Source organism: Cebus imitator, unplaced genomic scaffold, assembly GCF_001604975.1.
Source record: "Cebus imitator isolate Cc_AM_T3 unplaced genomic scaffold, Cebus_imitator-1.0 Scaffold416, whole genome shotgun sequence".
NCBI lineage: Eukaryota > Metazoa > Chordata > Mammalia > Primates > Cebidae > Cebus > Cebus imitator.
In genome coordinates, this window is record NW_016107731.1 from 1,399,300 (window position 1) to 1,405,649 (window position 6,350).

Here is a 6,350-nt window from a genome sequence, read left to right on the forward strand (position 1 = left end):
CAAAGTGCTTGGATTACAGGCGTGAGCCACCACGCCCAGCCTGGGAGACTGTAAAGTCGGAACCCTAGCAGCCATCTTGACTACGAGGCAACCTTGCACACGGGAAGCACACACTAGAGATGAAGGAATAAAAATACAGTAGGCCGTGTTTCTGACAACTGTGGACTTGCCAACAGGGGATAGCTTAACTTTAGATTTCTTTTGCATAAGCAAGACACTTCTATCTTGTTACAGTCGCAGCTAATTTTGGGTTTTCTCTCACATGCAGCAAAAGCTAATTCTAATGGGCATGAGATTTATTCATAGTATTTCAAAACTGTGTAGACAACTTTGGTGCAGCCTCAAGAATTCTGAGATGAATTCACGGTCCCTGCCGTCCCAGAACTCCCTGCACGGCAGGTGGACTAGGTGAGCAGGCCATTAGGACACTGGCTGGGAACAGCTGTGAGGACGGTGATGGTCCAGGGTCTACAATAGATGACAAGCTTCCTCTCCTCCTCTCATTTCTTTCAAACCGTACCTAAATTCTATCACTCCGCGTGTGTTCTTGGCCTGATTTTGTCCCATTGCTTAGAACGTATTTGATTTTAATATATTATAGTGCCTAATTTAAGCCTTGGAGTTAAAGAGGGGGAAAAAGATAATGTGGGCCAGATTTTACGTGGTTGGCACTCATAATTTTACAGCAAACCTGTATAGAATAATAAGCAACAGTTATAAACTTGCCAAGAATCAATTTTGCATATGGAGCTTCATTCAACCAACAATTCTATAAACACTCTAGTGCTAGAAAATTGGCAGGATGATAAAGCTACAAATGGGATCTCTGTCACTTCTTTCATGAAGCAGTTACTTTGATGCTAACTTTTCCTTTCCGAAGGCACCTTAACAGCACACTTGGCCAGCTTCCTACCTCTGGCCCATACTGTTCATAAATATCAGAGCCCTGGTGTCTTAGATGTCTGCAGATCTGGGCCAAACGGAAGCACAAATCTATATTGAACACTTAGGTGCCAGGCCTATTCCATATGTTATCTAATTTAATCTTTCCCATACCACTGCAAGAAAGGTTTTAGAATCCTCCTCACCATTAAGAACCAGACACTCAGAATCTGAGCCATCTGCTTCAGTCTTACCCAGCTCTTGAGGGGCAGGGCGGCGCTTCAAACCCAGAACATCAAACTGTTTCCCAAAAATGCCTTCCCTGGTGGTATCTTCTCATCTTCTCTCAGTCTTTTAAGCCTGGAATCTCTGTCCCTTCTAAGCAGCCTTCTACCCAGGGGCTCTATTGCCCAGGTTCCACCAGTCACAATCTTAGCCCCTCTCCCAAACCCACTTCCTTAAGCGTTCCTTTGCACCTCCGACCTCCGTCAGGGTGACCTCTGCTTCTCGGGCATCTCCCCGCCCCAGACTTGGCTCTTCCATTCTTACCACTTTCTATGCTTTACCTTTTGTATCCTTTTTTTTTTTCTTTTGAGACAGAGTCTGGCTCTGTCGCCCAGGCTAGCGTGCAGTGGTGTGATCTCGGCTCACTGCAACCTCCACCTCTCCGGTTCAAGTGAATCTCTTGCCTCAGCCTCCCAAGTAGCTGGGATTACAGGCACCTGCCACCAAATCCAGCTAATTTTTTTTTGTATTTTTAGTAGAGACGGGGTTTCACTGTGTTGGCCAGGCTGGTCTTGAACTACTGACTTCGTGATCCACCCGCCTGGGCCTCCCGCAGTGTTGGGATTACAAGCGTGAGCCACCGCGCCCGACGCCTTTTGTATCCTTAAGCGACCTCCTCGAATTACGGATTCTCATTGGGAGGGAGAAAAGAAAGGGCATTTATTGAGTACTCATTTTGTCTGGGAGTTTGTCTCCTTTAATACCCCAAATAATCCGATGAGGAGTTTTTTTTTCTGCCACTTTACAGACGAGATTGGACACATACAGCAAGTTGAAGTAGCGGTCAGGAGGGAAGAGGAGGAATCACACACCGTTCTCCCCCTGCTAGACCAGCGCATGGTCTGGGCGTCCAGGAAACGTTCCTGGAAGAAATTATTGGATGGATGGATGAATGAATGAACGTTTAAAGCCTGGCTTACAAAAGGAGTTTAGTGAGAAATGACACAGAGAGGAGGTGTGAAATACCCCGAAAAATGCAGATTTCAAGTACAGGTGGGGTTTGGGGACTGCAGAAAGTCCCAAACATTCAACAAGCCCGGAGGGAAAGAAAGGGTTTAACACTCGGGCCACTACAAGTGTGGCTCTGCGGGGTCTAAAGAGACCTACGCACTTGTGACCCGAATACAAAAGTAAGAGGCATACGCCGTCTACAACGCTCCCTCCCTCCGGAAAGCTCTAGGACGCCGCCGCGCTTCGTTCCCACACTTGGGCCGCGGGGGCGGGCAGGCGCCTGTCTCTTTAAGAATCTGGTCGAAGTCCTTTTCCTCTCCCCACCCCGCCCCCGGCCTCCCTCCCCCGCGGTGCCGGCGCGGCCTGGGCGCCCACCCCTTTGTCCTCTGCGGCTGCACTGACGGGTTCAGCCGCCCATCCGTCACAGAGGCTTTGCCTCTGATTGGCTGCTGCGCTTCAGGCCGGGAGGCGGGGCGGGAAGGCCGGAGAAACTAGTTTGTTGGCGGCGCCTCGGCGGTAGCGCCGCGGGAGCGTTCGGGTTGTGGCGAGCTGGTCGACGCGGCGGCGGCGGGGCCTGCGGAGCTCGCGCGGGCGGCGGGGGCGTCTCTGAGGCGGCGGCGGGGAGCGCCTGCGGCGGTGAGTGTCCGCGCCGGGCGGGGACGCCGGGCTTTGGCCGCTGCACCCGCGCCCCCGCTCCCTGCGCTGGGGACTCGCCGCGCCGGCCGGGCCGGGACCGAGCGCTCGGAGCCCCCGCGAGGCTGCGCGTCCCGGGCGGAGCGCGCGCGGCTGGGGCGGGGGCCCCGGGACCGGCGTGGGGGCGGCGGGCGGCCGGCGCCCCGCGGCCCCGCGAGGGAAGTCGCCGAGAGCTCCGCGCGGGGGAGTGAATTGTTTGGCAAATGGATGGTGCGCGCGGGAGCCGCTGCTCGTTCCCCGAGGAGTGGTTGATTCATTGAGTCCGCAGACTCTCTTTTTAAAAAATTACTATTGATCCTGGAAAGAGACACTGCTTGTCTTTGAGGACGCGGGCGGCGAAGCCCCGCGCCCCGGACGCCCGGGCGATGGCTGTCCGCCCTGCGCAGGGCTAGGGCCCGGCGTTCCCGAGGGAAGGGTCTGCGCGGGCCTGGCCCCGGAGCTCCGGGCCGTTTATGTTCGGCCTGCCGGGGTCCCTCGTTTCGGTTTGCAGCACTGTCCAGCGGCAGAGAAAGGCCGCACTCCCGGAGGCACACCCACCTGTCCACCTGGGTGGAGGCCAGCCTGGCAGGTCCAGAGCAAGCCCTCCATCCTGACTCTGCTGCCCACACTCGCCCTGGCTCCGAGACACCACCGCGCAGTGTTACGCCCCCACACCCCCACCCCACCCCGACTCCTTCATAGTTGGTTTAGAAGCTTTTCTTTTGCGGATGGTGCCCTGGAGACACCAGATACTTTTTTTGTGTTCCTGCTCTAAAGCCCCCAAAGTCCATTCCCATTGTCTTTGAACAAAGAAAAATCTCTCCAGAGGCCTGACCCAACGGACTGTCGGTGAGGGGGCGGACCCAGGCCCTTGCAGGTTTAATCTGGACGCTCTTGGTTCCTGGTGGTTTTGACCTTGGGGAAGGCAGGCTGGGCTTTGACTCCCCGGTAATCAGGGCAGAGAATGCCAGGTGTCTGGACCGTTGGGTTTCACTCTGTCGGTGCAATAGAGGGAGGGAGGGAAGGAAGTTAGTAGTGGCACAAGAAGAGGAGGCAGGATCCCACGGTCTGTATTCTGGAGCAGATTCCAGTGACTGTGATGGGGCCAAGCCCTTTGGACCCTGGGCCCCAGTCTCCCCATTTATAGGGAGAACGGATGCTCAGTGTGCCTATCTGAGCTGTGAGCTTTCCTGGGGTGTCGGTGAAGGCTTGCATTGGTGTCTGGGGAAGAGTAGGGCACAAAGTGACCCCACCTCAGGGTCCACTTGGTGTCCTAAGACCGGGGGCCCTTGGGTCCACAAGCTGTGCCTGTGAAGGTTGATGGAGTCAGTCTTTTTCCGGCCCGGCAGCTATTTCAGTTTTGAGTCATTTTGTCAGGCTCCAGGGAGGTTGATAAAAGCGAGGTAGAAATGGAAGACACCTTCGTCCTGGGTCTCGGGCTGCAATTGGATTTATGTGTGTCATATGGAAAGAAGAGCTGTGGGCAAGTTGTATGCTCCACATCGAAGGCAGGTTCTGCAGCCGGATGCCCCTTGATAGCGTTTTAAATCTGTGGGTACCCGGTGTGGGAAGAGAGCAGGAAGAAAAGAACAATTACCCAGTGAAAGCAAGCTTGGTTCTTCCCATCTATCACTTGGGCAGCGGCAGGTGGGAAGGGTAGGAAGAGTTACTGATTCATTTATTCCTTAATTGTTTGAACAGACTTGATTGGGCACCTGCTGTGTGCCAGGCCCTAGGTTAGGTGCTGGAGATTCTACCTTTAGTGAGCACCTAGATGAGGGGGTGCTGGCACATCATAGTGATAGAGAAAGCAAGAGGAGCAGAGAAGACACAGGTGGGCAAGGCTTCCTGGAGAGAGGATGCTTTGATTAAGAAGCGAAAGGCGTGCCACAGCCCAGATTCCAGGCACAGGGCGTCTAGCTTTCTCCTGTCGCTCGCCCATATTTCTCCCAGAGGCATTGACGACCTCAATTGGCAACCTCAAGATAGGCACAGGTTGAAGTCTTGAAAATGCAAGTGGAAGGTGGTGGAAGGTTCGCTCTGTCTGTAGTCCTGGCCGCACGGTCAGCAGTCCAGGGCGTTTGCAGGAAACTTGATGGCTTGTAGATGCATTGTGTCTTCTCGGGGGGGTCCTGGGAGAACCTACCCTCCTGGTCCCAAAGACCAGCGCATTGTCTGAGCCCGTAGTCACTCTGTACCAGCAAGCAGTGTAGACATAGCCTGGCCATTGTGGGCAGAGCTGGCACAAGAAAACAGAGTGGCCAGACACAAATGAATTGCCTGATTGAGATGCTGGTTTTCATCTAATGTGGTAAATTTTATAATTTAATTGTCTCAGCCAGCCAAGGCTGTTGAAAGGCATTTTTCCCACCAGGAAACACTTAGTCGGAACAAGCTAGGGGTTGAGGAGGGAGGTAGGGGGAGGAGGGAGGAGGGAGAACTTAAGCATCCACAGTTTCAGTAACAGCATCCCAGCAGGAGTTATCAATCAGTAACTATCAATCAGTATCTTCCAGGTGATGGAAGTCAGCCCAGCCCCTACAGCAGGTTCCAACCCCTTTCCTGGATCGCCTCATTGCCATACCAACCTAAACGTGTCAAAAGCTGAGTATCTGTCATCCTCAGGGTGTCATCTTGTGAGACTGCCTCCAGGTCCTTCTGGGGCTGTTAGGAGCTGGGGAGGGGGTACAGTGGGATTAGGCGGGGAAGAGAAGGGGTTCGGGGATAGGAAGGGCTCCCTATCCCTTTTAACCCAAGGGCAGTGGAAAGAGCCTGGGCTCTGGCACCAGACTGGGTTTCAAATGCTGTGGGTCCGTGACCAAGTTCCTTCACCTCATTGAGCCGTGTTAGCTTTTTTCAGGGTTATGGTAAAGATTTAACCACCATACTATGCAGAATCCCCTAGAATGGGGCCTAGCACCAGGTGGGTGTCAGTCATGTCATGCTCCCTTTCCCCCTTTTTTTGGTCCTCTGGGTGCAGAATTGAGGTTGGGTGCTTGTTGCTCTGCAGCTGACTTGCGTCCCCAGTCACCTCCCTCTACCCCTGCACCCTCCCTCTCTTGCCACACTTTTTTTTTACTGCTAAGCCTTTCCTTCCAAGCTATGTCCTAGAACCCTGTTGGATGATAAACAGTAGCTGTGTGGCACTTATTGACCTGTTTTTTGGTTTTTGGTTTTTTTCTTTGGAGACGGAGTCTTGCTCTGTTGCCGAGGCTGCAATGCAGTGTCACGATCTCGGCTCACTGCAACCTCCACCTCCCAGGTTCAAGTGATTCTCCTGCCTCAGCCTCCCGAGCAGCTGGGATTACAGTGGCACGATCTCAGCTCACTGCAACCTCCACCTCCTGGGTTCAAGTGATTCTCCCGCCTCAGCCTCCCGAGTAGGTGGGATTACAGGCATATACCACCATGCCTGGCTAATTTTTGTATTTTTGTACAGACAGGGTTTTGGCATGTTGGCCAGGCTGGTCTGGAACTCCTGACCTCAAGTGATCCGCCTGTCTCGGCCTCCCAAAGTGCTTGGATTACAGGCGTGAACCACTGCATCAGGCCTGTTTTTT

At 53.8% G+C, this 6,350-nt stretch overlaps 1 protein-coding gene across 1 annotated transcript in view; it reads left to right on the forward strand.

The window, feature by feature from the left end:
* Positions 1-2,578: 2,578 nt before the first annotated feature.
* KLHL25 (kelch like family member 25) overlaps positions 2,579-6,350 on the forward strand; it is a 35,838-nt gene continuing 32,066 nt past the window's right edge. The window contains exon 1 of the mRNA XM_017509477.2: positions 2,579-2,754. The gene's annotated coding sequence lies outside the window, so the exon portion shown is untranslated. The remainder of the gene's footprint in view (positions 2,755-6,350) is intronic.